Source organism: Psittacula echo, assembly GCF_963264785.1.
Source record: "Psittacula echo genome assembly, chromosome: 3".
Taxonomy (NCBI): domain Eukaryota; kingdom Metazoa; phylum Chordata; class Aves; order Psittaciformes; family Psittacidae; genus Psittacula; species Psittacula echo.
Genome location: NC_137736.1, coordinates 55,290,512 through 55,301,590, shown reverse-complemented (window position 1 = coordinate 55,301,590; position 11,079 = coordinate 55,290,512). Strand labels below are relative to the sequence as shown.

General features: G+C 39.0%; 1 pseudogene across 1 annotated transcript; it reads right to left on the bottom strand.

Annotated features, from left to right (window-relative positions):
• Nucleotides 1-638: 638 nt before the first annotated feature.
• Nucleotides 639-10,475, bottom strand: LOC308218986 (arylsulfatase D-like; annotated as a pseudogene). Its single transcript has 7 exons — nucleotides 10,389-10,475; nucleotides 7,505-7,615; nucleotides 5,907-5,971; nucleotides 5,033-5,165; nucleotides 4,033-4,154; nucleotides 3,021-3,161; nucleotides 639-1,573 (listed from the first exon to the last, which is right to left on the bottom strand). The product of its transcript is annotated as an arylsulfatase D-like (transcript).
• Nucleotides 10,476-11,079: the final 604 nt, after the last annotated feature.

The window sequence follows — 11,079 nt, the reverse complement described above, 5'->3', positions numbered from 1 at the left end:
GCCTGGATTTAGACTGCAGTAAGTCTTCATGATGTACTGACTTCATGCAGTTTATCAAGTGAAACTCCATAGCTTTTTAACTTGGCCTTTTGACCAAGAAAGAATTCTGGCTTATGCTCCAAAGATTATTATTTGATAAAAATGAACAAGCACACAAATCAGCCACTGTATAATGTAATATCATCAGCACCACTTTGATCTTCTGAGACTAGACAGAGCTGGATGAACATCATACATTTTGATTAACAACATGATCAAGCACACGTTTGATTATCTGATTGCATTTAACACTGCAGCACAGGTGTGTGTCCATTAAAGAAAAAGAACAAATCCTCACAAGGAAATTTGAGCTTTCATCTTAAAGAAAAAAAAACAACAAACAAACCCCCCTAAAAAGCCCCAAAGCAAAGAGGTGTGGTAATGATCTGGCATTCTCTGGAGATAACTGTGTGTACAAGGCAGAAAGCCAATTCTGTGACAACCCCTTTACATTCTTTTTCACATTCAAATGAATGAAGGGTTTTCTTCAAAATGGCCACTTACCCACCATCTAGTCCATCTGCTCTACATTACCTCCATTTAGGCCATGCTGGCTTCTTCCCTGAAGCTTCTCTGTGGTAATGAGAGGGATGTGAACATGTAAAAGGAAAACAAGGAGAAGAAGTTTTCTATGTTTGTTTGTGAAATGAAAGAAAATAGTAATTTCTCTGCTAACTCACTCAACCCAAAATATAAGAGTGGTATTGCAGTGACTATCTCAATAAAAATTATTATTGTGGTCTAAACCAAAAATTTTTGATTTTAACATCAGTGCAGTTTTGAGGTTTTGGGAGACAGAGTGGGTTAAAACACCCCTCAAAGATGTTGATTCTGTATTAAGTCCAAAGTAGTAATCGGCTTTTTCTCTTTCTGGTTCTAAATTAGACATGTGTAGAACATTAAATAACTGAGAAAGTTCATAGCCAAAAGTGACGGACTCTCAGAGGCGAGCAGAACAGGACTTGCCAACATCAGGACAGGTAGTTCAGCACATGCCAGCTGCCTAACCTAGTGGTGTATGACACAGTGGTCATATTATTTCTAAAAATCCTTGAAAAGGCAATACAATTTTTTTTTTTTTTTTGTTATCTTTCAATGACTGAAACCGCCTCCTTCAGCACATTAGAAATATTTTTTTCTCTAGATTCATCAGGTGTTCAGTGATATCATCGTTTTTCATCAGGGTGCAGTTCCAGTACTTAGTGAAACCATAGCTGGAGAACCAGGAGATGAAATACAGAAGACCACAGATGGCCAGACATATGATTATTTTCCATTATACTGAGAATAAATTGGTGAGTTTTCCAATCAAAAGAGTAAGCACTGAAAGGATGATCATCTGAGTATAAAGCCAATATGTATCTTGAAAACTTGGCCAGTTCAGGGTAATCTGTGCCTTGACACTTATTCAGAAGGGTGAAAGGCATGCCATAAAAATAATTGAAGCCGTGATTTAAAGGATGATGGCAATGATCACAGAGGGCTTTGCAGTTCTCACCCATATGCCACTTCCCAGAAAATATAAAACAAAGATCTTAAATCCAACATCATTATTCTTGGGTGTGTCTGCCTGTATGTCTAATGGGTTGGCTGCACTCCTTGCTTAAGGTGCAGCCAAGGGAGGAACTGGCCTGGAATGGGGACAAACTCAGGAAACAATTGTGTATTGGCATTTGGTTTGCCTAGAACAGCTGTTTTTCCTCACTTATCTGTTAAAATTCCATACAGGGCAGTGGTCCAGCTCAGAGGCCTCCCTGAATAAGAAGTTGCAATAATTGATGCTGATTATTTTTCACATTAATGGGTCACCTGATGGGAGAAACCAGAGAAACCCTTGTGCCAGAAGAAGCAGCTAAGCACAAAAATATGAACCAATTTATGCACAAATTCTATCTGACCTTCACAGTCAAGGAACAGATTTCAAGAAGAAGGTGTACATATTGGCTCTGTGTGTCTATATTCATCCTGAAATGAGTAACAAAAATAGGCCATTCCAATTATCCAGTACATTTGGACATATCAGGGTATGTCATACACTGATGATCAACCTTAATGAAGTCATATTACAGAGCAGTGTCATTATCCTGGCACTGAAGGATGGACAGGCTTAGGGGCTGTTACCTAGATAAATAACTTCTGAGAACTGCTAACCAGTTCTGCACTTATGTATATGAACGTAGTTTACAGCATAAGCTATAGAAGACTGCAGTGAGCTAGGGAAAGTTCACTCCTTTGCACAAGCTGTTGTGAAGTCAGCATATCACCAAGGCTCATTTCAGCTTAGGAGCTAAATGACACCTCAGTATGCCACAGCCAAGTAGAGGTGTGAAAATCATGGTAATTACCATTAAGCACATGACATTATTTACATCAAAAAATTTAAAATGACAAGTGCTTGAAAGACACAGCCTTTAATTGTTGTTCAGACAAATTTAGCAGAGTGAATAGGATTATTTTTCTTGGACATGTATTCTGATCCCAAACCCACTGAAGTCAATGCAATTCTTTCGGCTGCTCTTTGTCAGAGTTTCTTGTTTTCAGAAAGAAGCTACTTTTAGCTAAACTGTGACAACAAACAGGATGCATCAATAATAGAAAATGTAGCCACCAGATATATTTAAGACCACAATGGTGTCTGGGTACCAGACAACATGTTTCTGCTGTAATAGATCAGTGAATATCTCTGTTCTTCCTAAAGCAATCTGCATGGGGCAAACAAGATTCTTTCCTTTGCATTTATTTATGTTTGCAGTGTACATCTACATATTCCATATGTCTCCATGTTGGATTTGTCAGATATGCTGTGCTGACACTGGGGCTTGTGGATGGTGTTCTGAAAACCTTGCTGATTTTGAAAGTTATGCATACAAGAAACTCCAGTTTAACTGACCCTAGACACTTTGGCAAATTAAAATATTTACAGCAGCAGCTTCCTTTGAATAACAAACAATAGAAAGGCAGCAAGTTGCTATGTCTCTTACCTACAAGTGCTGTAGAATAACCTTGTTGATGCAGTATTCTGCTAAAAGCAGTTTCATTTGTTGGGAGCCCTCCAGAACAGCCGTTCTAAGACAGAACCCGCCGGTCAGTGCTGGATGCCATGCATAGAGAGGAATAACAGTCTTCAAAATAAAGGAAGCCAGATTTCAGATTTTCAGTCTTCTCAGATTGCTCTTGCTAATGAATTGGCCTCGGTTACCTAAGACTAGTGCCTTTTTATAAGCCATTTAGTATGCTCTGGGATATTCTGATTGACCCCCAGAACAATGTCTCCTCCAAGCTGCATAGAAGATGCCTCAGCTATGGTAGTGTGTCTACAAATGGCACTAAGATGGCTGTGTTTGGACATTAGGCATTACAACTGAAGTTCTATCAAAACACAACATTAAAGGAAAAGGAAGGAGAGGGGGAATAAAAGAAGTTTGAATACAATAAAAAGCTTACAGAGACAGGGGTACCCACTTCTGAAGTGTACAGTTCATGATTGCATTTCTCCTTTAGCAAGTCAAAATCACACCAGAGGAGCTGCACTAATTATTTCTGCCATATGTGGTGGCTAAAGTTTTCTGTCATAAATTTACATGGCTGAAGTAAATCTGTTTTAAAATGTAATTGTGGAGAACTCTTCCATGGTCTGACACACTTTGCTATGTCATTTGCTTTGCCCGGATACTAAAATATTACACTTAATATAATGTAAATACCATTGAACATACAGTGCTTATGCAATTAGTTTTCTTTGTGCTTCTACCTCTGGATGCTTTTCACTGTTTCACCCATTTCTGTGTTGTCATCTAGCCACATTGAGTGTGCTTTATGTGGGGATTTTCTCACAGAAATCATTCACTAAATCTGGTCATCTTTAGTTTTGCCCATCTCATTGAGACTGCAAATCCTGAGATTAACTGGTTCTTAAAGTGGTTTATTCAAAGGGATTTTTAATAGCAACAATGGCTAGACAAACTGCAGTGAACCATTAGAGAGAGGCCCAACCTGATCTGATAGGGTATCTGCCAGTCAGGAAAGCCGCTTTGCTTGGAGTACACACAGCAGCTACAGCAATGTGCTGAGAAAGTCTCACTCCGACCTTTGCCAAGCTGTCTATATTAGGGGTCCTAAAGAGAAACATCCCACCTCTGATAAAAACGTATCACACGGAAGTTTGTAGTATCCCACTCCTAGTTTTGTCAAGGACCTCACTATCAAATTTACAAAGCTCTCTGTTTATCTGGGAAAGCTCTGTTTCATATTTTTTGAGATACCTTGAGTACTTAGAAATTATTTTTCCATGGATGCATGTGTTTTTATTAATAAAATGGGGGGGTGGGTTGACAGGGGAAGGCATTTCAGGTCTATCTCATATCTAAAGCTCATGCAGCGTAGTGAAAAATGATCCATTAATAGATGCAGTACAACACAATTTCCAAGAGTATAATAGGTTAAACACAGGATATATATATATATATGTATATAGATACACAATCATTCTATCAACTAATCTATATACGGATTGTTGACTGCACTGGGGATAAATATATCACATAAACTGAGTTGCCATTTCATAAACAAGCCTACTGGAATTGTTATATGATATTAAATTCTAGTCTCAGTCCTTCATATCTCAACCCTGGAGTTGTAGAAACTATAAATTGTATGCCTGACAAATGCAGTACATAGACATTTGCAAAGTTCTGACTGGATATGCTAAAGATTAGAAGTCCAAGAATGTTGCTCAAGCATGCTGAGTAATAGCAATTATTACTCCAGCAGGAATTCCTGTAGAGCATTTATTTTGGACATGGTTTGAAAAGAGATTGATCTATCTAAACTAATCCATTATTCATAGAATCATAGTATGGTAAAGTTTGGAAAGGACCTTAAGATCATATACTTTCAACCATTATTAATGTATTTTCTAATACTAAGTGTCATCAGATTTTTTTCACTGAAATTCACCAGGAAGGGTAATTTATTTTTTGAAACATATTCTTACCTTATTGTATCATTGCTATTGCAACCCACATCTCCAATACCAAGATGATCAGCCAGTAAAAAATACTGGTTTTGAATTCGATATATAGGTTCTTGGAAACAAGTATAAAATTAACCAAGTGTTTAGGCAATTCCTGAAATTGAAATTAAAGAGATAATTTTACAAAAACATTTGTAAGTTCTATAATAGCCTTTAAACTATTAAAGTCTTATGAAGACTCAGTATAGATGCAAACAGCTATGAAATACTGCCAGCAGATGGAGCTCCTGAATACTTACAAAAGTTCTTGAGTCTTCTAAAACCAGCATTATTTATTTATTTGTTTATTTGAATTTGCACAGGAATTTTGTGTGCGTACTGTGTGCTACACAGAGCATCTGGAAAGTGCTCCTTCAGCCATGGGACCATCTGCAAATCAAGGTTTCAGCAACGGACTTAAACTTAGTTATCTTCCTAGAAGACCGTAAGAATATCTCAGCACTTCACAGTTGCTGGAGGTGTTTGTAAGAGGCAGCTTACAGATGTTCACCTGAAGTAAAATACATATGAAATATAACTAATGGCTGCTAGCGGCTTACTAGATACCTCAATGTGATAAATGCATAATAAATGTATCATACTATGTATTATATATACTCCTAAACTTCTATCATGTCCTATAGTAGTAGGGTAAAAGGCCTTGAAATACCAAGACGTATGTCAAATGCTTTCAAATTTCAATTCCTTCCAATAGGATTTGGATTAAAAATAGCTACTCCTCTATTAGCTGCTCTTAGATTCTCAATGAGTTTATGAGGGTAAGGGGATGGGGAAGAGAGATCCATTTGCATTTTCTTAAGCACAACACTCAAAGACAACAAATGTCTTTTCTTACCATTGTTCGCCCTGGTAAACTTTGTGGTTTCCCCTTGTATGAAACAGGTACATAGCTGGCCCATTCTGGTGAGATAAAAATTAAAAAGTAAAAATAAAATCAGAGCCCAGCAGCTGTGGTGATCTTGTCTATGAGGTTGCTCATTACCTGCCCCGCATTACCATAATCATATTGCGAATGCCTGTGGCTGGCTAGAACAGAGAAGGGCTTAACTGCTGGGACTTGATTACACAGTCCTTACATTCCTAAACATGTGCTTGCAGAGCCCTGTTGAACTGACACTACAAGGCAGAAAGGGCTCTTGTGAGGACAGGCAGGGTCAGATAGCACAACAAGCAGTTTTGCAAGATCTGGCCTGTCCCCTGCTGCCAATGTCTTCAGGGGGACTTGTGGACATTTGGAAAGAAGTCTAAATGTCTGCGGCTTTAAACAAGTGTTAAAGGTGTCAGTTACTCAGTACCTGCACAGAACTGTTGATGTTTACTGAAAGGAAGGTTTTCACCATTTTGCAAACAAGAGAATGATATGTAAAAATAGTATCTCACTTTTACTTAACCACAAATTATCTTTCATAGAATCATAGAATACCAGGTTGGGAGGGACTCAAAGATCATCTGCGTCAACCTTTCTAGGCAACCATGACCTAGACTAGATGTCCCTATCCAGCCAAATCTTGAAAGCATCCAGTGTTGGAAACTCCTTCACTTCTCTGGGGAGATTATTGCAGTGGCTGATTCTTATTGTGGAAAATTTTCCTCTTGGGGAGATTCTGACTGGACACAAGAGTAACTTGTGCCCATTACCCTTCATCTTTTCCATGTGAAAAGGTCCAGGAAAAGAATCTAACCCTTATTGTGAGCTTAGAAAATACCAAAACTGCCTCAGAGAAAAGCCATCCTGGAAACTAATACTGGCAGTATAATTCTTTGGGAAGGGACTGTAACAACCTTAGGTTTGGATGCCGTCTAGTACCGTCAAATTTTATGAGTGGAAGCAATTTCTTTGCTGAAATAGAGAGCAAACCTAGTCACTTTGAACAAAGAATGGCTTGGGAAATGCATTCCTTTTCCTCATGAATGGCCACAGACTAAGAGATAATGCAGCACTGGAAATATGCAAACAATCATGCAGAAGTACATAGTAAACTGGTTCCATCAGGGACTGACATATGCTCATCTTAGTGCTGTACACCGAAGTAAATTAGAGATAACATTTATTCCTTCACTATGAAAAGAAATAAACATCTGAAATATCCCATCCATGTGAAATGACTAATTTTCCACACCTTTTCATTTCAAACCAGCACAAGAACAAAGAACAGATTGAAGCTAATAACAATATTTGCTTACTGTAACAACTAAAAGCATGTTTATAAATGCAAAGTCTCTTCTAAACACAGGGAACTGAAAAGATCCATCTTGACTTGTTTTGTTTGTTGTTTTTTCCCCCTCCAAAATCAGCATGTTCTCCAGTGGAAAAATATAGCATGTTCTGAGAGAACTTCTTTCTGCCTGTATTAGTGTGTATTAGGCTGTATTAGTGTGAAACAAAGTGCTCACTACTAGGATCTCAAATTTTGACCTGTATGGTAGCAGTACCTCAGAATCACAGCCTGGCAGCTGTTCCCCTGAAGCCCCAATGAGCCGCGGTTCATGGTCCCACAGGACAGAGCTGAGGTGATGATCAGGCAAGTACATGAAGGCATTAACCTGCGAGAAGGAAGAAGTAGAAATGGTTCTGGTCCTTACCTGTAGTGGGAATGTCTTTACACTGCTTTAACAATGGAGGCAGAGCTCTGCTTTCCCAGCAACTGGTAGGCATTGTTGCATTTGACGGACTTCAAGTGCATGATTAAGCCAATATTATTGCAACGAAGCTGTTCTCAGCCTACACCGAGTAGCTGAGCCATCACAGACCTTGCAAGCTGTACTGGAGCAGAGGAACCAGACTGATCCAGACATCTAAGAAATCCCTTGATTTCACATGGGTGTTTGATAAGATTTCCAAGCTGGTACAACAGCTCTGCTGCCTTCCACATTCTCCCCACAGGTTCATGCAGCAGACCCAGCCTGTCACAGCAAGCATTTTGATATTTAGACAAGAATTTGTTCAACCCCTCAGGAAAGCTATGAATTTCTAACCAGGGATGCACAGCGGTGGTATTAAAAGATACTTGGATTTTAATACCATTGGCTGTGCTTCCTGATTTACTGCAAGTCATTTTAGGAGTACTTACTGAAGAACTAGAAGTACAAACAGACTTGTTTAAAAAAATGCCCTCAAACATCAATACGTATATTCACATTCTTCTGTTAGAGGCAGATTCCTTTTAAAAAGCAGAGTTTGGAAAACCTCACTAGGACACGATGAATCCAGTACTGGGCCCCTAGGGCTTGTCCAGTTTCCTTAGCCGTTAAATGAAAAAAAACAACTTAATTCATAAATCTAACATCAGCCTCTAGAAATCAGCAGAGTTTCTTACAGAAATCTGAGAGAATATTAGACAGTAATTCCTTCTGTATGCCAGCAAGACAAAATAAATGGCCATCAAGACTAATAGAAAAGGCCAACCCCTTTTAACAATGTACAAAACAAACCCTCATCTCAATTATTCTTGCTCTGAAACCCCTTTTGCTCCTTGGCATGCTGAGCAGTCCTAATCCTCTAAGAAGTGCATGGGAGGAAGCAGGCTGGGACTTGCTCCTTTTCCTCTCACTCTCCCTCCTCCCCCCACATCCCTCTTCCATCTGCAACGCAGACTCCATCTGGGATCCTCGCCAGCAAACTGGAACTGCTGCACAGATTCTACACGAATTCCAGGCGGAGTACAAAGTGCTTATTTTTGAAATACTGGCAGAACATGGCTGCTGCCTTGTCTAGCTTCCCTATCCAGTTAATTCTGGGCAGATTTGTGTCTCACTATCTGCTCTATTTCAATGCCTTAGAAGAGATACTATAAATAACAATAATAACAAGAGGTGCTCTAAGTAATAACAATAATAGCCCTGGCAGTTTGTTTCTCCCACTCTGCTTTTCCAGCCTTCCAGAGAGGATAACAGGACTAGCTTGTCCTCTCCTTTCTCTCATGTTGGTTTTTCTTCTTTGTTACATTTTCAGGCAGAATAGACCTACCTGTACTGAAGATATTTAGACAGCATTTTCTTTGCTCACCCCCAAGAACTGAAAGTTTAGTGTGTCCTTCTGCCTTCTTTCAGAACTTAACTCTTACAATAACTCCAAAGGTCCTGTGCAATTATTTGGGGGAGATGTTGCTTATTTGCTGTCATTTCAGTTCTCCAAGTTACTGGAACACAGTGAATGCTGAATTTAACATTGTGTTCTAGGAAACTCAGTAGGAGTCAGTAAAGGTGGAAAGATGAAGCAGCATAAACTATCAGACTCATTCAATACAGTGGCAGGGAAAACCAGGGTTGGAGGAAGTTCTTTTGTTTGTTGACCTCCTTGAACTTATGACTATATTAACTCATTTTTATAAAACAAAATTTGTCATATTGAGTTACTTTTACCTATACCTATTTTACCGCAATACTTATTTTGTATGTCTGCTTACCAGCTTGTTATGCTTATGGAGCAAAGATATTGTTCTTGAAAAAAAATTATATTTCTCAAATTACAGCATGCTTGACCCAGTACAGAGGTAATAGCTGTGTTTACTTTATTGTCTTCAGCAGAACTAAGTTTTAAACAAGACTTTTCTGTTGTTTCCCTCTTCCTTCTTTTTTTAATTTATTTTTCTTTCTGCTTCACTGTTACAATGAGAGCTTTGTAACAGAGAGGCAGAAAGGAGGTGATTTTCATCTGTACATTTTGAGCCCTGCAGTATTTCCTCCTCTGCAGCTAACCAGTTTTTCACTGCACCTGAGCACAGGAAGCTTCTGTTTACTCCCTGCTGCATACAAGCAAATTCTCTGCCAGCAAAAATGTCCTGGTTTAGCAGTAGCAGCCATTTTTTCTCCTTCTTAGTAGCTGCTGCAGCACTGTGTTTTTGACTTTCAGCCTGGGAACAGAGCTGATAACACCAATGTTTGGTCTGACCAAGGACTTTGTGAGTCTCATGCTCTGCCAGGGAGGAAGGGAAGCTGGGAGGAAGCAGAGACAGGACACCTGACCCAAACTAGCCAAAGAGGTATTCCATACCACAGCACGTCGTGCCCAGGATGTAGAACTGAGAGTTCCCAGAAGGGCTGGATCACTGCTGGATGGAGGCGAGGCATCGGTCTGTGAGGTGTTGTATTCTCTTCCCTTGTTATTTCCTTTATCATTATTATTATTGTTGGTAGCAGCAGTGATTTGTGTTATACCTTAGTTATTAAACTGTTCTTATCTCAACCTGTGGGAGTTGCATTCTTTCGATTCTCCTCCCTGTCCCTTCAGGAGCAGGGGGAAGAAAGAGGGGGTGGGGGAAGTAGACTGCGTGGTTCTGATTTACAGCCTGGGCTTAAACCACAACAAAAAACTTACTTTTTGAGTAATTGTGTGCTTTATAGTGCCACTTTTTATCTGGCTTTTCACAGATATGCGAGTACTGAAAGCACTACTGGCATCCATGTAGTCCCTTCTACCTTTGGCAAGTTTTCCAAGTGAACTTATAGTGAAGAATGTATATTGAAAGAAACAGAAATTTGTAAAATGGCTTCTATGTCACCCTTATGAAAAAGCACTAAGAGCTAACAAGCAAAGCGTTAATCAACAAAGCTGGCCGATCAAGAAAGTATTTCCAGGGGTATTTGGCAGGGGGACGGAAATAATAATACAAAACAAACTAAAATGAACTTTTTCCATTTACTAAATTCAAACCTCAATTTCTTTAAAGTTCTATAAGCATGCTTATGATAAACTTTGGCTTCATCTACTCATTACAGAAATACAGGTGTTAATACCTTTCAAAGCCCTAAAATCTCTGCAATTTCACTGCAAACCTCAGTGCAAAGTAACATCTCCTTAGGAAGCTTGGCTGGCATCACACTGCTGCAGGTTTTTTGTTTCGCCTTTTTTGTTTGGTTGGTTTTTTTAACCAGTATTGGCAACATCTCTTTTTATAAATTGTAGTTTGTGAAATGATATATACTGCTATCAAATATTTTTGAGCATTAATTCCAATATGACTGTCAAACAAACCTTCCTTGTTTTTCCAGAACTGGCATTGAAATAG